Source organism: Mauremys reevesii, linkage group 1 (assembly GCF_016161935.1).
Source record: "Mauremys reevesii isolate NIE-2019 linkage group 1, ASM1616193v1, whole genome shotgun sequence".
NCBI classification, from domain to species: Eukaryota; Metazoa; Chordata; order Testudines; family Geoemydidae; genus Mauremys; species Mauremys reevesii.
Window position 1 is genome coordinate 283,303,677 of NC_052623.1, and position 22,371 is coordinate 283,326,047.

General features: G+C 42.7%; 1 long non-coding RNA gene across 1 annotated transcript in view; it reads left to right on the forward strand.

Annotated features, from left to right (window-relative positions):
* LOC120385946 overlaps window positions 1-12,895 on the forward strand; it is a 35,156-nt gene extending 22,261 nt beyond the window's left edge. Inside the window, exon 4 of the long non-coding RNA XR_005589447.1 lies at window positions 11,639-12,895. This is a non-coding gene — a long non-coding RNA (uncharacterized LOC120385946). The remainder of the gene's footprint in view (window positions 1-11,638) is intronic.
* The last annotated feature ends 9,476 nt before the right edge of the window (window positions 12,896-22,371 follow it).

The window sequence follows — 22,371 nt, forward strand, 5'->3', positions numbered from 1 at the left end:
GTGTAAGAAAGAATAGTGCAAAGAAGTATTTGCCCTTGGTGGGGTGTGTGTGTTTTTTTTTTTTAAAGCTATTTTACTGTATTATTCACATCTTTTTATTTTTCAAAAATTGTATTTGCAATAATGTTTGTGATGCTTTGGCTTTTCACCAAAGCATCCACAAATATAGATATTTACGGGTATATCCATACTGGAAGTGCTTGTGGCAACACATTGTATGTTAGAGGAAGAAAGGAAAGTGTTTTTTGCAGAAGTATGGAAGAAGCAAATGTATACTAAACACTGGCAGCTGGTGACTTTGTTGATAGGTGAGGCACGCATCTCAAATCTCAAAACACAGTGGGACTAGTCTCTCACCTCTTCCCTCTTTGCCCCTGCAGGTAACTGGCATCATCAGCCCAGTAGCAGCATAGGGAGCCCTGGTGGGACCTGCTCTCTCACTCACCAGCGGGGAGTGCTGAAGGTCTCTGCTCTGCCCTGCCAGGACTGCTTGCTTGCTCCCATGACAGAGGGGCTGCAGAAGACTGGGCTCCCTGTACAGCCTCACGGTTGCTGACTGCAGATCCCTGTAGGTGTAAGGTGAGGGGGGCGGAATGCAGAGCAGAGATACCTGGGCCAGTACTGCAAGGAGGAGGAAGACGAGCAACTGGCAAGAGTCCTTCAGCAGTGGGTTGGTCTCCTCTGTGGCCAAGGCCTCGTCCTCCTGGAAAGCACCTGAGGGAAGACACAGTACCAGGGATGTGAGCTGGGTCACACCACCACCACCCAAGGAGCACTGGGGTGGGGAGAGAAGCCTTCCAGAAATAGTGACAGGTAGCAGAGGTGGGGTGGGGAAGGCTGGGGTATTGCGGAGAGGAGCCTAGGTCATTTATTGGGGGGTGTCAAGATGGGGAATCCCTTCCTCAGCTTGGGAGCTTGTTTGATGTAGGGTTGCCAGGTGTCCAGTCTTCAACCAAACACCTGGTTGAAATGGAATGAGTGAGTGAGGATGAGGGAGAGCAAGCCACAGAGGGAGTGGGGAAGATGGAGTGAGCGGGGTGGGGCCTCGGCAAGGGTGTTTGGTTTTGTTTGGTCAGAAAGTTGGCAGCCCTAGTTTAATGGCGTATATTACACTTCCCCTCTCCTGCACAGGTTGGAGTGAGGCTCCCCCCTGCTCCCAGGGAATTTCAGGGGGATCAGGCTTGGGGTCCTTTCCCCAGGGCATTTTGTTGGGCTACTCTGTGCTGCTCCAGCACCCATTCCTGACCAGGCTCGTGCTCTCCCCACCAGCATGAACTGTGGTGGTGGCAGCCCCTGCCAGCCAAGAGGGACCAGGAGGTTGAGCCCCAGGGAGCAGCTCCTCCCAGGGATAGGGCATGGGTCCTGGAAAGGAACAGCTGCAAAGTCCCCAGCTCTAGGCTGGTGCATTGGGAACCACCTACAAGTGGAGTAGCCTCCTCCTTGCAGGCCTGGTTGGGGGTCTCTGCTCTGCTTTGCCAGGACCACAGCCTTCCTCACACGTTGTGCCTTCCTCCAGTGTTGCTGGCTGTGCAGGGTCTGGAAGCCCTCTGCAGCTCTGCTGTCATGGCCCTACTCCCTCTCTCACAGTTAGCAGCCAGGATGTGGGAGCTATCCCTGGCCAGGAGCTGTTTAGCAGCAGATAGCCTCCCTAAGGGCTGCAGACTTGTCCTCCTTGCAGTCCTCACTGGGTGTTTCTACTTGGCTAGGCTTGTGACTGCAGCCTTCCCTGCTCCTCAAGCCCTGTGTTTTCCTGGGCCGGCCCCCTTACAGCCCCACTGTCGGAACAGCCTTTAACTGCTGCAATTCTGCCGGAGCCTGACCAGTCCATGGTTATCACAGCCCTGCCCTCATAAAGTGATACCTGGGTGTGGTAAGTTGTCATGGTAACAGAGCAGCTTTCTGAGGTACAATTACCTATACACTGATCTGAGCCTCTCCTGCAGCAGCATTGTGTTTATGGAGAGGAAGCACTTGTGATCTGTCAGATTACTCACTTTTGCTCCTTGTGGACTTAGATATATCTAACTTATTTAATATATACACCTAACTGTCCTAATGCTAATATAGACACACAAATGTAGCTTTAAGGATTGGGAATTAGCTTCTGAATTCTTTGGTTAGGCTGTACCTCACTTGCCGGTGCTGATGAGCTGCCCCAACACTAAATAAACAAACTGGCAGCGGTAAAGAGGTGGAGGAGTGATGGGTGGCATGCAAGCTTTTGTGGACAGTGTGCAACTGCCATCACTACCAGGAGAAATGGCTGAGGAATCCCTCACCCAGCAGCTCTTCAGAAGCAATATTTTGTCTGGCCATCTGGCTCTGACTGAAAAGATGTGAGGCAAGGGACTGATCAACACATGTCTTGCTTCCTGAAACAGACTTCAAGGTGACATCCTGAGGCTTATGCTGTACTATATTTTATTGGGCCAACATCTGTTAGACCCCAGGTGTTTTATGAAATTCAGGCCGCAGCAGGCAGGTATGGTGGAGGAGAGCCTACATGCAGCGTCTAATGCTAGCATCTCCTCCATGATGACACTCAACACCAGTAAGTGGCTTTCAATCTGAGGAAGTAGAAACCTTTTAGCAGTGAGGGTGATGAAGTAAAAATCTTAAATGAACCAAATTGTACCACAGAATCTCTATGGATAGTAATTTCATGCTCGAATAATAAGAATATAGCAGTAAGGATTTATTACCAACCACCTGATCAGGATGGTGATTGTGACTGTGAAATGCTGAGGGAGATTAGAGAGGCTATAAAAATAAACTCAATAATGATGGGGTATTTTAACTACACCCATATTGACTGGGTACATGTCGCCTCAGGATGAGATGCAGAGTTAAAGTTTCTTGACACTTTAAATGTGGTCGTCTTGGAGCAGTTAGTCCTGGAACCCACAAGAGAACAGGCAATTCTTGACTTAGGCCTAAGTGGAACACAGGATCTGGTCCAAGAGGTGTCTATAGCTGGACCGCTTGGTAATAATGACCATAATATAATTAAATTTAACATCCCTATGGCAGGGAAAACATCACAGCAGCCCAACACTGTAGTATTTAAATTCAGAAAGGGGGACTATACAAAAATGAGAGAGTTAGTTAAACAGAAATTAAAAGGTACAGTGCCGAAGGTGAAATCCCTGCAAACTGCATGGAAACATTTTAATGACACCATAATAGAGGCTCAACTTAAATGTATACCCAAAATTAAAAAAACATAGAGAACCGAAAGGGTGCCACCGTGGCTAAACAACAAAGTAAAAGAAGCAGCGAGAGGCAAAAGGCATCCTTTAAAAAGTGGAAGTTAAATCCCAGTGAGAAAAATAGAAATGAGCATAAACTCGGGTAAGTGAAGTGTAAAAATATAATTAGGAAGACCAAAAAAGAATCTGAAGAACAGCTAGCCAAAGACTCAAAAAGTAATGGCAATTTTTTTAAGTGAATCAGAAGCAGGAAGCCTGCTAAACCACCAGTGGGGCCACTGGACGATCAAGATGCTAAAGGAGCACTCAAGGATGATAAGGCTATTGTGGAGGAAATAAATGAATTCTTTGCATTGGTCTTCACAGCTGAGGATGTGAGGGAGATTCACAAACCTGAGCCATTCTTTTTAGGTTACAAATCTGAGGAACTGGCCCAGATGGAGGTGTCATTAGTTGTCTCTTTTCCAGCCTTCTCTAAGGGGGAATATGATAGAGGTCTATAAAATTGTGATTGGTTTGGAGAAAGTAAATAAGGAAGTGTTATTTACTCCTTCTCATAACACAAGAACTAGGGGGCACCAAATGAAATTAATAGGCAGCAGGTTTAAAACAAACAAAAGGAAGTATTTCTTTACACAACGCACAGTCAGCCTGTGGAACTCTTTGCCAGAGGCCAAGGAAGGCCAAGACTATAGCAGGGTTCAGAAAAAAAACTAGATAAATTCATGGAGGATAGGTCCATAAATGGCTGTTAGCCAGGATGGGCAGGGATGGTTTTCTATAAGCTGTTTTCTGTAAGCTGGGAATGGATGACAGGGGATGGATCACTTGATGATCTGTTCATTCTAACTGGGGCATCTGAGATTGGCTGCTGTTGGAAGACAGGATACTGGGCAAGATGGACCTTTTGTCTGACCCAGTATGGCCGTTCTTATATGATTATCTCCTGGAGCAAACTACCAAGGGAAGTGGTGGATTTTCCAGCTCTTGTTGTCTTCAGATCAAGACTAGATGCCTTTCTGGGTGATTATGCTTTAGCCAAATGCAAGTTTATGCATTAATCAAACACAAGTTGTTGGATCAATACAGGGCTAGTAAGGTGAATTTTTAATAATCTGTGATACACAGGAGGTCAGACTAGATGATCTAATGGTCTCTTGGGGGGCCTTAAACTCACTCTATGAATCTCTGACGTATTCAAGGCCATAGGTTACAGGAGGATGGTGCTAGAGAGAGGCATGTGGTTGCTGGTGTCGTGGGAGCTGGTGGTAGATGATTCTGAACAGCTGTTATGGCAGCTGCAGTGAAGGATGTGTTGGACATGCAACCTTCTCTTATGACTCCTACCGTTGTGGATCCTTCTGCTGGTGTCTTTCTGTTAGACAGTTTTGCTGTGCTGTCTCCTGCTTCTGCATCAATTGGTGTGGCATGAGCTAGACCATATTCTTGGAGGAGATTTGCTTTGTTTGGTATCGTTTAGTTTTCTGGGGTTGCTATATTTTTAGTGACCACCTTTTTAAAAAAAATACTATTAATCCAGTTTAAACTAGAACTATTGCCCTAATATTTGCATTTGTTAAAATTACTCCGAATGACATGGAGGCAAAACTGTATGTATGAGTGACAGACAAAGTGAGCATTGCTGTTGTCTGCATTTAATATTTGGCTCTTAAATGAGGTTGGAGAGTCTAACATTGCAGACCATTGAAAAAGAAGAAATCTAAATGTTGGCACCTATATGAAATTAACCTTCTCCCTCTCCTTGGAGTGAGGGATGGGAGGAGGCAATGAGGGTCAGTTTCCTCCCCCATGATACCTCCCCTCACTAGCATGTCTGTGTGGAGCAAAGCACTCTAGCAGAGATGGGATGAGATTACATATATGGCAAACTCTTGTAAACCAAATCAACACCAAGGATGGATTCTAGCCCAGGGCCCTTTATATGTGACTCTGTCAGTATGGAAAGGCCAACTATGATGTACAGGGCTGGGGGAGAACTCCACTGTCAGTAGCTTGATGGAGTGCCTGGAAGTGGCAGGGGAGGGTGGGACAGACGGACAGATGGTGTGTGTGGGTGTGTGTGGATCAGGGCTTGAGGGGGAGTCTCCCTAGTGCACGCTTCTTAAGTCACCTTTTGAATGTATACTGTGAATTAGAGCGCTCCCCAGACTGCAGCAAAAAATCTAAACCTTGAGTTTTATAGTCCACTTTTAGTGTTTTGTTTGAAAGCCAAGGAGACATTTCCTGTATGTCCTAGAAATTCAAATACTGAATGCAGTAAGCAGCAGCAGGAGCAGAAACTCTCTTGTGAACATATTTTTGAGGTGACAGTTGCTTGTCAGTGTGCCCAGCATTTTTATACCACTGCTACACCTGGTGTCCCTTTTCTGTTTGTACCATGCTTCATGCAGAGCTCAATTTTTTCTAGTAGCTATATTCAAAGAACATACCCCCTCTCTTTTTCTAATTTATTTATGTATAAGATATGTCTTTTGGCGCCCTCCAAAGCTTCAGGTTGTTAGAATAACTAAATTTATTAGTTTGTTTGTATAAAGTGTAGGCTATTATCTTTTCTGGGACTGGGTATAGCCATGTAGGAAGAAATCCTGGGTAGCAATTTTATTGCTGGAGATGATCCAACATGGGGAGGGTGGAATTCTGCTGAGTTTTTTTTTTACCCATGTCAGGGAAGCTGATCCTTTAATTGACGTCTGGAGTTCAGCATGCAGTGTAAGAGAAGCAAAATGAGTATAAGTCTTTGGGACAATGCTGTCCATTTTAGTTGTGATCTTTAACATTTATTGCACTAGTGCCCAATCAGCACTTGGACCTGTGTGTTCTAGGTGCTGTAAAAATGCATAGAAAGACATAAAGCATACAGTCTGAGAGCATTATTCACTTTTGTACTATCTTAGAAGGTTTCCACTACTAGGCTGAGTCACACACTGAATCAGGACGGAAGTAGGAAATAGCCCAGCAAAGGTCTCCTCCACCTGACCTTTCTACTGCCCAGGTTTATAACATGGCATCCCCATGCCAAGCAGCAGCACCTCTTACCTGGTGCCGCAGCAAGCGCATGCACGGCTCTTGGCTTCCAGGCTGGGCCTGGTGGCATCTCACCCACCATGTCACGGGGATTTGCTGCCTCTGGCAGGGAGAGAGCTGGAGCCATGTACCACAGATCACTGCAGCTGGAAGGGGAGGTCAGAGCTAGACTGAGTGGGCTGTGCAGAGCCTGGCCTTGGGTCCCAGCTAGTGGGGGAATCCCTAGAGCTGGGCCCCCAACTCTGCCCCAGCTTTATGGGAGACAGTCAAGGGCTAGTTTTCTCTTTTTTCTCTGAGGATGGTTTTAGTTGTTTTCTCACTATTAACATATACTGTTTGGGGGGCAGTGCACCCCCAAGCCCCGCCAAGCTCCACCCATTGTTGACACTATAGTAGAGAACAGAATTATTAGACACCTAGATTAACACCATTTGTTGGGGAAGAGTCAACATGGATTTTGTAAAGGGAAATCATGCCTCACCGTTCTTTGAGGGGATCAACAAGCATGGAGACAAGGGTGATCCAGTCAATATAGTGGACTTGGACTTTGTCAAATGCTTTCTGAATGTCCCACACCAAAGGCTCTTAAGCAAAGTAGGCAAACATGGGATAAGAGGGAAGGTCCTCTCATGGATTAGTAACTAGTTAAAAAATAGGAGCAAACAGTAGGAATAAATAGTCCGTTTTCAGAATGGAGAGAGGTAAATAGTAGGGTCCCCAAGGATCTGTGCTGGGACCAGGGCTGTTCAACATATTCATAAATGATCTGGAAAGGGGGGTAAAAAGCGAGGTGGCAAAGTTTACAGATGATAATACTAAATGACTCAAGATCGTTAAGTCCAAAACTGAAGATTACAAAGGGATCTCACTAAATTGGGTGACTGGGCAACAAAATGCAAATGAAATTCAATGTTATGAATGCAAAGTAATGCATGTTGGAAAGCATAATCCTAACTAAACATACAAACTGATGGGATCTAAATTAGCTGTTACCACTCAAGAAAGAGATCTTGGAGTCACTGTGGTTTGTCACTGGAAAAACATCCGCTCAATGTACAGCAGCAGTCAAAAAAGCTGACAGAATGTCAGGAACCATTGGGAAAATGATTAATAATAAGACAGAAAATATCATAGTGTCTGTCATAAACTGATAGTTAAGGGTTAATGTCTCTCTTACCTGTAAAGGGTTAAGAAGCACAGTAAACCTGTCTGACACCTGACCAGAGGACTAATAAGGGGACAAGATACTTTCAAATCTTGGTGGAGGGAAGTCTTTTGTTTGTGCTCTTTGTTTGGGGGTTGTTCGCTCTTGGGACTAAGAGGGACTAAACATCAGTCCAGGCTCTCCAAATCTTTCTGAATCAGTCTCTCATGTTTCAAACTTGTAAGTAATAGCCAGGCAAGGCGTGTTAGTCTTATTTTTGTTTTCTCAAACTTGTAAATGTTCCTTTTTGCTGAGAGGATTTTGCCTCTGTTTGCTGTAACTTTGAACCTAAGGCTAGAGGGGGTTCCTCTGGGCTACATGAATCTGATTACCCTGTAAAGTATATTCCATCCTGATTTTACACAGATAATTTTTACCTTTCTTTCTTTAATTAAAAGCTTTCTTTTTAAGAACCTGATTGATTTTTTTTCCTTGTGTTAAGATCCAAGGGGTTGGATTGGTGTTCACCAGGAACTTGGTGAAAAAGCCTCTCAAGGCTGCCCAGGGAGGGGAAGGTTTTGGGGGGGACAGAAAGTGATCCAGACACTGAAATTTCTGGATGGTGACAGTGTTACCAGATCTAAGCTAGTAATTAAGCTTAGAAGTGTCCATACAGGTCCCCACATCTGTACTCTAAAGTTCAGAGTGGGGGAGGAACCTTGACAGTGTCATTATATAAATCCATGGTACACCCACACTTTGAATATTGCATTCAGTTCTGGTTGATCCATCTAAAAAAATAGTTATATTAGAATTGGAAAAGGTACAGAGAAGGGCAGCAAAAATAACTAGGAGTATGGAACAACTTCCATATAATGAGAGATTAAAAAGATTGTGACTGTTCATCTTGGAAAAGAGATGACTAAGTGGGGGTATGATAGAGGTCTATAAAATCATGAATGTTAGGGAGAAAATGAATAAGGAAGTGTTATTTACTCCTTCACATAACACAAGAACCAGGGGTCACCCAGTGAAATTTAATAGTCAATAGGTTTAAAATAAACATAAGGAAGTACTTCTTCACACAGTGCACAGTTAACCTGTGGAACTCATTGCCAGGAGATGTTGTGAAGGTCAAAAGTATAACAGGGTTTGAAAATGAATTAGATAAGTTCATGGAGGATAGGTCCATCAATGGCTATTAGCTAAGATGGCCAGGGATGCAACCCAATACTCTGGATGTCTCTAAACCTCCAGCTGCCAAAAGATGAATCATTCGATAATTGCCATGTTCTGTTCATTTCCTTTGAAGCATCTGGCATTGGACACTGTCAGAAGATATGATATTGGGCTAGATGGATGATTGGTCTGACCCAGAATGACCGTTCATATGTTCCTAAGTTTCACTATTGGACAATATCATACCATTTTGTGCTTAAAACTTGTAGGAAAGGATCAGAAATCTCCGGAAACTTGGTGTGGTGAACCTCCTAGAGTTTCCTTGGAATATTCAAAATTTCTTTTCAGGGAAAGGGCCATGAAGGAGGTATAGGGCATGGCATTTAAGCACTGCAGGTCCCAGAGATCCACGGGGGAAGCAAACTGCAGCCTTCTGACAAGTTACCTCTAACGCCCTTTCTCAACAGCCTGCCCTCCTCGTAGGCTGCTGTTTGACTTTTGTTTTACACTTGAGCAAACTCCTTCTCTAGGGGATGGAGAAACAGGTATGAAGCATGGAGAACCCCCTATGTGGCTATCTATTTGGATATCCGCCAGCTCAGAGAGCAGCACACCATAGTATGTGGCTGTCTCCATGGATCTGGAATACTCAGTTCAACTCATAGAATACCAAACCCACAGGCTGGGGGTGGAGGGGCTTCTGCGGACTCAAAAGGATGGGGGAGCATGTGGTAGAGCAGTGCTCTCTCCCTTTCTTTGCTCCCCCACAATTCTAGGCAGCATATAGACCTATGATGTAGTTTACATTTTGAAATAAAATTCACATTTTATTTATTCCAAATCCTCCTTTGCAACTTTTTTGTTAGATCTTGATCCCTTTAATAAATCCTCCAGAGTTCTCGATTGACTGTGAAACTGATTAACAGTAGGCTTCCCTGCTGTTGAACTCAGCCATTCGTGACTTCACCAGATGGGTTTGCTTCTCGGCCAATGACAGACTTTTGAGTTTTCTCCTCCTTCCCAAGAGCAAACAGCAGTGCAGTTAAGTTCCACAATCCTACCAATCAATGCCAGAATCAAACTGCCTACCTATCAAGCAGATGCCTGTCTTTCACTGTGACCATCAAAAGCATGACTTTTTTATGCACATTTCTAAGATTAATCATGTGCACAAAATATATCCACTGTAATTATTTTACATCCTTTGTTATAATCTTGTATTTTGTTGTACAGTATTGCCTTTATGATTTTACTTTTATTTTGTAGGCTTATGTAGTGCACCATATCAAGACTTGCCATAGAAAACTGGTTCATCTAGTACCCTTTTAATTGCTTATAAGCCAGTGGGATCACTGCAAGTCATCAGTATGTGTCCAGATGGATTTTTTTTAAAAAGCTGTCATGATAGAAGTGAAAAGGTGGATAGAAAAAGCTGAGATGTCTCCCATGATGCAATCACACTTTACAAAACTGCTTGAAAAGAAACATTTATTAAGGAGCTGTCACTCTTTGTTTAATTAGATGGGTTTAAAGGGATTCTGAAGAATACTCTTATGATTACTGGAATCCATGTTTTTTCAATTACTCTTTAGGGGAAGTACTATGACTCTTTAACTGATTACCTTGTTTAGGACTTACTTGCACGGTCACATTTTTGCCACTTTTAAACTAATTTAAAACCACATTCTGCTCATAGTTAACAACAGTGTAAATGAGGGGTTGCATTAGACTTCAATTGAGTTGTTTCAGATTTACAGTAGTGTAACTAGGCACAGAATTTGGTGCCTAAGGACTTATCGATATTCCATGATTAGGAATATTTGTTGTTCCCTTTACTGTGTGATGACTATTAAAGTCTGATTTGGATAAACATGTAATACTTAGACCATGGTGGGAACATTTGTTCACCATATAGACTAGTGAGTGGATTTGTAACACTGCTGGACAAATAGCAGGAGGATTGTGAAAAGTGCATGTAGAAAAGACCTTAATTGTCATGATCCTTCCTCTCTGATAAGTTCTTCAACTCTCCTGGAAAATCCTCCTTCCCTCTCCCACTCTCTGTAGAAGCTCTACAGGATGGTAACTGTCTCTTTCTTCCTTCTCCCTTTACCACCCTGTGTCTTTCTGATCTCATCCGTTCAAAAGGCTGAAAATACGTACACCAGTGTTACCCAAAATGAACTTCCTACTCTTGACCTTGGTAGTTGGTTGGGGGAATGAATCCTCTTTGGTTCCATGGACAGTCTCCCCAAGCTGCTCTGTGTGGGCTTGGAGGTAGGTATATAAAATACATTTTTTCTATTGTGTGTATCTAGATAACCTGAAATGAAAACATTGCCAGTTAAGAAAAGATTTGTCACACTGTACTAGATGATGTAGGTGTGATCGGTGCCACCTGGAATAGGGGTACCACTGAGCCTTCTGACCCACCAGCCTGGGTCACAGCCTTGATCACACAGTGCTGCTGTGACAAGCTACAAGGCCCTCCAACCTGCTCTTTCACCAGCATACATACAGGTAGGGACACACCCAGCTGCAGTTACAAGCAGGCTCACTGACAAGCCCCTGCAGGGGAAAGTTGCTCCCAGCTCCTCAGGCACGCACCCCTTCCGGAGTATAAATCCAAAATTATGCTGTCTTTCGCTGCACAGAAAACTGTACAGTATAAGCTCATAAAATTCCCTCCCTTCCTCAATGTGGAGAGGAATATGCAACAGCCTTCTGCCCCGAGTTATGATTCCCACATACTGGTTTAGATAGAACAAAAATAAGTTTCTTATCACTTAAAATCTATTTTTGTAGTTAGCAAACTGATCAAAGTGGATTACCTAGCAAATAAACAAAAACCACACATTAAACTTAATATAATGAATAGATTAGTTATGAATACCAGATTCTCACCCCAAGAATGATACAAGCAGCCTGCAGATTCTTAAGGGGGAAGCTTCACTTGCTTACAGCTTGGAATCCACAGGTGTTCCATTCACAGGCTAAAAATCCCTTTAGTCTGGGTCAAGCACTTACCCCAGTTCAGTCTTTGTTGTTCATGTGTTTTTAGGAATCTTCTTGTTTGGGGAACGAAGAACACCACATGATGTCACTCCCTGCCTTATAAAGCTTTTGCATATGGTGAGAACCCTTTGTTTCAAAGCTTGGTTCCCAGACTGGTCTGTGGAAAAACATGGACATCCCAGGATGGAGTCTAGAGACATGTAGTCTCATCACGTATCCTTGAGAGTCCTAGCAGCCATTACTCAGAGGCTGTTGGTAGGAAGGCTATTCTCAGGAAGGCTCCCCAGGTGGAAGATAAGCTTCTTCTAAGAATCTAAGGGCTATTTTTTTCCTAATGTCCCATTCCACACCCACTGTCTAGAATTAAACATCTTGTCTATTTGGCACTACCCATGTGTAACTACAAGTTTTCTGTGGACAGCTCCACTTCATTTTTGGGAGAGCTACAGCACAGGGTTTGCTCTCCCTTAAGGGCAATCCCAGGTTCAGCGCGTGCCTGTTCCATGGCCTGGTCTTCCTGGGACTTGTAGCTCCCATGGAGCAGAGGAACTATAGGGACTAAAAAAAGGAATGCTGGGAAAGGGACGCAAGATATAGAAGAAAGGCAGAGACCAAGAATGATTCAAGATTTGGTTTTGGTCTTTCCACTGACGGACTCCTGGAAGAATCTGTGGTTGTGGTTGTTAGGACTCCAGAGACAGTTCAAGGGCTGTGAAAACAACCTCAAGGAAGGGGTGGTCTTTGATTTTGAAAGCAAAGACCATGAAAGGCCAAGAGGGTGCCAGAGAACCACTCATGGGCCTTACCAGTGAGGAGCCAAGAGACTGGTAATAGGGCTCCCTGCAGTGAGGAGGTTGGGTAAAAGAGCTTGAAGGAGCTTTGGAAAAATAGCCTCAAATATTCCAGAGAAGAGGCTGGGAAGCATGCTGTTGACATACCAGAGGGAAGAGGTGTGGTTTTTGTGGAGAGGATTTCTTGGAAGCCTGGGTTCAGAGAGGGAGCCCTTCTATCAAGGGGTGAAAGTTCATTGGACTCTTGCTCACCCTGGAACTGGAAGACTTTTAATGGTTTGCCCAGAAGACTAAATCAAATTAACTACCTTACATAAAGGGGGAAGCTTGTAGTGGAAGAAGGAAATGAGGCAACTTGATGTCTGAGAGGTCAATCACTGTTGTAAACTTGCAAAACATTTATTGTCCATGCCTCTCTTCCTCTCCAGCCCCCACCCCCAATAAATGTAACCAGTAAAGTAATAGTTTAATAAAGATTGATGATTAAAAGGTAAATCTTATAATATAAAATACATTCACTTTTGTGCGTATATGTATATGTGTGTGTCTATACACACAATAATGAAGCACTGAGGAAAATACTATCCTTCTTTGTGCAGGAGAATTTCATAAATGTATATTTGTGGAAGAAAATTTATAGAATGGTCACTGCCTTTTATGTATACTCTACTAAAATTAGTGCTGCTGATCAAGGCTTTATTCTTCTTTTCTGACATTTTATTTATTTGAAAAGTGACTAATTATAGTGCTCTTCACACATGGCTGCAGTTTTAATTGTTAGTCACACTGGCCTTCACAGGGTAATACAAAATGCAACCTGTTATTTCTGAATTGCTTTTTTTTAAAAAGCAGTCGAAAGCTCTGAAGAAATAAAGTTGCAGCTAGCTTTCATTATGTATTCCAAATATAGAATGAAACAAACAAAAAAGCATACGTAGGATTGCAGGTGAGTATTTTTGACTCCTTTTTGGAAGATCCCATTTTTAATATGACGGATTTTTATGCCACAGACCTTTTCTTTTAAAAACAAACAAACGTTAGCATCATGTGATGAAAAGACTTTTGTGGAGTAGATAGCTCATATTTAATTTGGCAGAGAAGCTACCCCTAGCATCAGCAAATGCTATTTTTGTAGGTTTGTCTGACAGTAAAGACAGTTTTTACCTACATATTTTGTAGAAGCATCTGCCAGAAGACACCCACTGAAACTAATCCATAAAAATGTTCTGGTCTCAAGGACTTAAATAGTTTAACAACTTTAATCATTGTTAGAGTACTAGGTTTAATGTTAAAACCTAATGTCAAGTTACCATTGTCACAGTTGGGAGCAACTACACCTGTGTTGCCTCTCTCTGGTTCTGTAAGCGTGCCCATTCTAGGCTCCCTGCTCCTTAGCCATCACCTCTCTTAAGTAGGAGACTCATTTCTCTTTCTCCCTCTTGACCAGGATATTTCGAGACTGCATAGTTCCCTGCCTGTACTGTGACCTCCTCAGCAATGTCAGGCCACCTAAAATGGCTGCCTTTACTTTTCTCCTCAGAAACAGTGAAAAGTGCAATTGCCACAGTTAAGCTACCCCACAGTTCTTTCTAAGCAAGCTCATTTATTTTTAAGGTAAAAGCATTACAGAGAACATATTAACAACAATATAAGAACCTACATGCATGCCAATGAGCTTACCAGACACCATCCCCTGACTCTACAAGGGCTCTGGCTGACTCCTTCTAACCTCACCGGCATCTACCTGTGGTCACAAGTTCATCACAGCTTCTGCTCAGAATAAGCTCTCTCAGTATTATGGGGCCTCAGTACGCCAAAGTCCTTCCAATCTTTTCATAAGGATTGCCCCTCCCCTTGGACCAGAGGCCCTGTCTATTTACTGGATCAGAAAGAAGCCCTGAGTCAGTTTAAACTCAGGCTATTTATCCTTTCCTTGTTGGTTGGTCTGTAGAGAATTCAGTTTAAGCCACTATGTGCAAACTTCTCTCGAGGTGATGGTAGCTCTCAGGAGGTGTTACAACCTGAGTAAATTGCCTAACCATTCTCCAATCTTAGTTCCTGGAGGTGGTCCCCCTCCCTTATGGAATTACATATAAACCCTCAATAGTACATAAATGCTTGCATTTTTACTATGATAAACGCCTAGAATACTTAAACTCAATACATTTTGTTCATCATATTGTCATACTTTAATGTAATGGTTACCAAAATTGTAGGCCTCTACATGTCTATTTGCTCTAAATACCTTTTACAAAGGACTAGATGTCTTTGGATGGGTATGTGGCCTGTCAACTCCAGGGGAGCTGAGAACTGCTGAGACATACCAATGTAAAGGATCCAGTTACAACTTTTAGAAGTGGGATCAGCACTTGCTCTGGCATAGATATGAGCAGTCCCAAATCTGGTGTAATTTATGATGGGTGGTTATGACCCATTGCCAGCCAGGGGTTTCTGAAATGCAGAGCACTTAGGCTATGCCCCCTTTACTGAGGAGGTGGAGCAGGCTGTGCTGAGTATATCGAGCTGTTTTCTGCCCCCTTGATGCTTCAACAGTAGTGCACAGAATGGGGAGGGAGGTTGTGGATTGAATCCAAAGTCACTAGAGCGAATCCAGATCACTAGAAAGAAGCGAATAGCCATTACCATCTCGTGGATGCTCAGTGTTCTGTCTGAAATATTTGTATTCTCAGTCTGCTTCCTGGAGATGTCCAAATCGGAAATGGCACTGACCCCTCTTTTGGATGTCTCTGAAGAGCAGGCAAGGATTGAATTGGCATGGGGATTGAATATTCCCATTCCTAGGGTTGAGTTCTGTGGTTTGGGATTGGGAATTCTAGTCAAGGCAGCAAGAGGATACTTGCATTGTGACTCTCCTTATGATAATCCTGGCTATACAATCTTCTGTGGTTATAGGAGTGTTGTTTCAAATGTGTTCAGTGTAGCTGTTTTCAACAGCAGGAAATTCAATTAAAACATATCCCAATGAAACATTATCCTTTGGATGCATTCCAAGTATTTCTGAACATGTGGAGCTATGATTTAAAATCTTCTACATAATTAGGTTAGAGATACTTTGAGGTGCCCCTACTTCTCTCACTCTTTGTGTGACCTCCACTCCCACAAATGGGAGTTACACCTATATTTTTAAAGGGAGACTGGACCACCACATTTGTCTACACTTTATTCAGTGCAATGTGAATTCTTTCTTAGTCATTGAAAATAAAAGAGTTAAAGTTTGTGCTTTGGTATGAAACTCTTAAGATGGATAGATACGTGAATATAGAGGGACAGATGAGGGACAGGGGACTGAGGTGAGCATGGAAGGGGAATTTGAGAGACTCGATGTGGTGGAGAGGGAGATGGTTGGAAGAATGGGAGGGGTCAAATGGAAGCTTTTTCCTCAGGTTTTATGAGTAGGTAAGTGGGTCACTATCTGAGCAGCCAGCATGGAGGCCTGTATTTTTGTGTGTGCTTTCAGGCTGAATCTCCAACTTGACATAATCACACATGAACCAGAAGGCACCTTCCTTCTACAAGCTCAAATTGAAAGGCATGCAAGAAATAATGACCTATTATTATTTTTAAAATCTCTCTTTTTTTTAAGCTAATCCTGTGATGTTTTCATGTTTGACTCATAGTCTCCATGTTTGAGGCTAACAATACTGTTGATGCCATTAAAATATATTCCCTGTTAATCATCCGGATTCATCTGCTCCAGGTATAAGAAAGCTATTGCTATCTGAAATTTTTTTGTGTTTACATTCAAAACGAGATCTAATAAAGGGAGAAAATTCTTTATTGTTCAGACTTGTGTTTACTGGAAGTTGTTATAGCCCTTTTCTCCTCCCTCATGGATTATCGCCAGGCTGCAGTATTGAATCAACCTTTTGGATCCCATGTGTCTTTTTTTGAAGCCCACTGGCTCTGAGCAAGAACTGTCTCTAAGTACAAAACTGGGTATGTACTTGGCACAGCTAAGCTACCACTCCCCTTACTACAACAGTGCCACTTCTATGTATACTCACTCTGGCTTGATGAGAGCTAGCACATGTACGTCTACGCGTGTGGGGAATCATACCCCTAGCTTGTAACGCAAACATAGCCTGAGTCTGGCTTCTCAGACACACTGCCAGAGTGCAGACTCCCTGTCTGGTACCCCTTAGGATGTGGGACACAACTAGGCCCCAGGGCTGTTCTAGGGTCCCTTTATTGGAGAGGTGGGAGTGCAACAGCAAGTAGGTATTTTGGGGCCCCTTGATTTCACAAATTTAAAAAAAAACAAACAACCTACCAGGAGTCCAGCAGCTGGTTAGAGCCCTTGAAAATGTTGTATTTTGAAAGTTTTAAGAATTAAAATTTGGCTACTGGGGCAGTATTTTGCTATAATTTATAACTTATAGAAAGGATGAAGACTGCTTAAAAAGTGCTGCTTTTTAAGTATAATTTTCCCTGTCAGACTTGCAAAAATAAAAATTCCAATATTAAAATAGAATTAAATGAAACATTGACAGTGTTGCAATGCTGCTTCTTTTTATCTATCCTACTAAAAGGCAAGGGAGATATTTCTGTTGATAACTCTAATGCAAAGGCATGGTTTAAAGTATGTTAAGATGTTAAATTATACTGTTCTTGCTATGAAGATCCTCCAAATGGAATCTGGTTATATAGCAAACAAAATACCAGCATATTAATTTTCAGCCGGTACCTTAGAAAGACTTAAAATATAAAAAACCTTTGCTGAGAACTACTCAGCATTTAGGAAGACAAACATTCCCAAAATAGGTCAATCAATAAAACAACATACTTCAAAAAGAACTGTGGATTGACAAGGCACAAGTTCCATTCAATTTTCTCTTTTCGATAGGCTTCGCAACAAAGAAGCAATATTTAAAGCTAAGGCCTTCCCAATACTGATAAAAATAAGTGAATCAGCAGGTCAGCTTACCACTTGCCAATGTTCTTTACATGATGACTGGTGATCGTAGCTGCTGAAATACTGTCAGTTGAAGCAAAACACTGGATTAAATAATGTAGAATTCACTATAGGTTAGCAGTTATGTAAAAGCAATGGATTAAATCAGAAATCAGTCACTGGCCTGGAATAGGCAAAGTGAACACTTCATCTTAAATTAAAAGAGAGGAATATTTTTAAAAAGTTTATTTGTATGGAAATAAAATCACTAAAACACAATCTTTGATACTTTTGTAGCCACAAAAGCAAGAATCAGTTCTGTGAAATTCAACTGCTTTCCAACTTGACTTTCAATAGACAATAGGGTTGAAGCATTCAATCTCCTGTGACATTTGAGCCACAAATATATCTTTACGAGCTTTAAGAGAAAGAACTTTCAGCTGAAGCCAGAGTAATAGGACTTGTTAAATACATGCAATAAACTATGTAAGTATTTGGAAATATTAAGTGGAGTTTGTTCTTAATGATAGCGTTCAAAATTTCATGCATAGTTTTTCTTAATCTGTGTTCAAAATACATTTTTAATATCACAAGTTCATCCAGTTAGTCTGCTGCCAAGTCTGCTTCAGTTGCAGCCAATTCTTTACATGCCTTTTCCAGATTCATTCTAGTTCAGGAAATGATCTGTAAGAAGCCATACAAAGCTACAAATTCCTTCAAATCTGCTGAAAATATCTGTAATAACAATTTCCAAAAGTGAATTTTAAAAAAAGTCAGTACTGAACTAGTCTTTTGTATCCATTTCACTGTCAGTAGCTCCATTAATAACTGGAAATATTGGTTCTCCATCCAACTCATGAGCCACTTTGGTTTTCTCAAGTGTAATGTCAAAACCTGTCTTATGATAATCCTGAAGGGATGCTGCTGATTGTATGGCATGCAGATTAATAAAAACTAAGATCTATATCAGTTCCCTTAAACTGTTTATTGTGCTGATTTCTTTCACCACACAGTGAAGGCTACCATGAAAGGATAGGAAGACAACATTTGCCTTCCATGTAGTTTCAGACCAGGATTTCAGGGAAATATCCACATGCTTTTTTAAAAGGTGGGATATTTTTAGCAGATCCACCAGATAACACATACAATCTTTGCAGTACACTAAATATTTTTGGACTCAAGTGAAGAAGCTGCAGCAGCAGCAAAAGGCAACAAGTTCCAGTTGTGACTATAACAACTCCCATGCCATGTATCTGGTTTAACTTTCCTAATTTGTGCCTGCACCTCATGTTTGAATCATTATCAAATAAGACTGCAGAGCCTAATGTTAAAGTCCCATGTCTTCTAGCTGCTTCAAAACCAGTCTGCTCTGATAGTGACTTTGACGTTCAGGAATACAAGAAAAGACTGTATAAAGAACAAGCATCTATTAAAAGACTTCTACATACCAAAAAATTACAGCCATTTGTTCTATATGGAACCATCAGGTGTACAGTTGAGCATCAGTGCATAATATTTTGCACTTTTCACTTCCATCAGAATATTTCAGATAGACCACTGAGCAGCCATGAGATGGTAATGGCTATTAGTTTCTTTCTAGTGATCTGGATTCGCTTTAGTGATTTTGGATTCAATCCACAACTACCCCCCTCCCCTGTTTTTTGTGTGCACTATTGTTGAAGCATCAAGGGGGCATTCTCGGTGTCTTTACTAAGATAATGCACATTTGCACCTGCTTTCACTGTGTTCAAATGTCAAAACAGGATCATACTAAGACAGTAACTCAGTCAGTCCCAGGCAGTTTCCATTTCGTCTTTCTTTCAAGTGTTCAATCTCACCTTGAAATGGCAGATTTCTCTCACCAAGAAATAGTGTGACCCAGACATCACTGCAGTATTAAATGCCAGTGTTTCTCACCTTCAGTTTCCTGCTGCAGCTTTTCATCAAGTCACAGAATTCTTGAGACAGTTGTGCAGTTCTCTCCAGACTGAGCCACAGTTCATATGACCTGATGCTACATGCTTTCTTAGTTTAGGTTTCAGCTTCTTCCAGAATGACACAATTTATGAAATAAGCTGCATGATGTTGAGATGTCTTGAAGCTGCTCTGGCAAACATGGCATGGAAAACAGAATGCTTTGTTCCCTGCACAGGAATACAACATCCAGGTTTGACTGATGGCTTTTCCATTTGGTAGTAAACTCAATAAGATCGTATCAGCGAAACATCTGCCATTCCAATGTGGAAAATTAAAAGTTTCAGGTGTCAACAAGATAACAACGAATGGAGTCTGAATGTTCTTGGGAATGTGGCCGCATTGCTGGATCTTGCCCCAGTCTCTTTTATGGTGAGCTTTTACTTGGGATTTCTTCCTGGACACTTGCTAAGGAAGCTGAGCTGACAGATTCATCATCATCTTCATGACAAATAGCAACAAATGGCTCATTTAAATTGTCAGTGCTACCTCTCCCAGCTTTAGAAGTTGCAAACATATTCATCTCATATTTCGTAACTTTCTCTTCTGAATTTTTAGTGCAGACAGCCACTATGGTCAGGGGCGGCTCTAGGATTTGCGCTGCCCCAAGCAGGGCGGCACGCCGCGGGGGGCGCTCTGGCGGTCGCCGGTCCCGCGGCTCCGGTGGACCTCCCACAGGCACGCCTGCGGATGCTCCACCAGAGCCGCAGGACCAGCGGACCCTCCGCAGGCATGTCTGTGGGAGGTCCACCGGAACCGCCTGCCGCCCTCCCACGGGACGCCGCCCCAAGCGCGCGCTTGGTGCGCTGGGGTCTGGAGCCGGCTCTGACTATGGTTATTGATACACTATGTCCTAAATGATCTTTTTACTTCCTGTTCCCAGGACCAAAAACCATTCTGCTAGGCTGGCCTGCTAATGTTGCGTACATCAACTCTGGTAACCTGGCATTTTTGCTTTTCAGCCCCTGATTGATATTTCTGCTTTTTTGATGGTAGCATGGTTGAAGGTTCCCATATTAACAGTGAATGACCTCCCACCCCTTACCACGCCACTCCTTACCAACATGGCTCCCGCCTGCATTCTAGTGTCACCAAGATGGTGTCAGCAGGATATTACCCAGTAATGCTGTATGGGTTAGCCTACCTAAACTCAGTAGACATCTGTCTCTTTTAATACTTTAACCAATAATTATAAAATGGCTAAAGAAATTGTGACTGGTGAAGAGATCACATACCCATGCCTCAAATATATTCTCAAAGTGAGACAAATGAATTATGAATGCAGAACCAGCAGCAAGTAGTTGGTTCAGCAGGTCTTCCCCGGCTGACTCCTTTAGTTGAATGTGAGTAGTTTGCAGTGATATTTCATGCTGGGCCACAGCATGTATGTGAGAGCTCTGATGTGACATCCATGTTAATCACTAACCTCTCAGCTTCTAATCTAGACAAGTCTGATTTTATCATTGAGGCGATTATTTTAAACACAACATTGTCTGTTACGAAAATGACTGAGATGGAAATATACATCTCTGCCACTTCCACTGCTTAATGTGATAACTTGGTACATATTTTGTCCCTGTTTACAATAATTTGGGGCTCCTTGAAGTTCATTGGAGGTGGGGGGGGGAAATGTCCCTTTGCCTAACCTAATACTGCTGCGCCTGCTAGGCCCTAAAACCAGTGCTGAACCCACCCAGTTCATTCCAGTAGCTTATGCATGTTGTCTCCAAGCCCCAACTCCTGAGCATCGACAATTAAAGCAACAAAAAACACACAAACTTTGCAAAAAAGCTTCTTAATTGTACATACCATTGATTTAAAAAGCACAGCAGCTTCAGATCTATGGGTGGTGGGGGGAAAACATGTGCATGCAAATTCCCTCCCTCAGTTTCCTCAGAACTCAGCCATCAGCTCCACAATTTTAAGGAAGTTTCCATTGTTTGGCACATACAGCTGATCTGAAATGCCACGCAGTGCTAGGTTTTGGGTAGCAAGCATTCTCACAATGGCAATGAGCCTTTTCAGAACATTTTGCCAGTAAGGAGACTCTGATACAGTCTTCTCTTGATGCTGATCATCTATGGTGGCCTTTAACCTTAGTCTCATCTCAAGCTCTTTCCACCTATGGAATGCTCTCTGGTGATTTGCTGCCTTCTCATGGCATGCCAGATTTCTAGCCAGATTTTTCCAGTCCTTTGTCCCTGCAGAACCCAATGTGGATCTGATTAAGTTCAACAAGGACAAGTGCAGAGTCCTGCACTTAAGATGGAAGAATCCCATGCAGCGCTACAAGCTGGGGACCGACTGGCTAAGCAGCAGTTCTGCAGAAAAAGATCAGGGGATAACAGTGGATGAGAAGCTGGATATGAGTCAGCAGTGTGCCTTTGTTGCCAAGAAGGCAAACGGCATATTGGACTGTATTAGTAGGAGCATTGCCAGCAGACTGAGGGAAGTGGTTATTCCCCTCTATTTGGCACTGGTGAGGCCACACCTTGAGTATTGTGTCCAGTTTTGGTCCCCCCACTACAGACGGGATGTGGACAAATTGGAGCGAGTCCAGCAGAGGGCAACAAAAATGATGAGGGGGCTGAGACACATGACTTGTGAGGAGAGGCTGAGGGAACTGGGGTTATTTAGTCTGCAGAAGAGAAGAGGTGAGGGGGGATTTGATAGCAACCTTCAACTACCTGAAGTGGGAGTTCCAAAGAGGATGGAACTAGGTTGTTCTCAGTGGTGGCAGATGACAGAACAAGGAGCAATGGTCTCAAGTTTCAGTGGAGGAGGTCTCGGTTGGATATTAGGAAAAACTTTTTCACTATAAGGATGGTGAAGCACTGGAATGGGTTACCTAGGGAGGTGGTGGAATCTCCACCCTTACAGGTTTTTAAGGCCCGGCTTGACAAAGCGCTGGCTGGGATGATTTATCTGCAGTTGGTCTGGCTTTGAGCAGGGGGTTGGACTAGATACCTCCTGAGGTCTCTTCCAACTCTCTGATTCTATGAAATGCAAGAGGAATGATGCAATCTAACATGACAATACAGTTTATAATAACGTAGATGTCACTGAAAATACAAAATGATTTTTTCCCCACAGAATCAGACT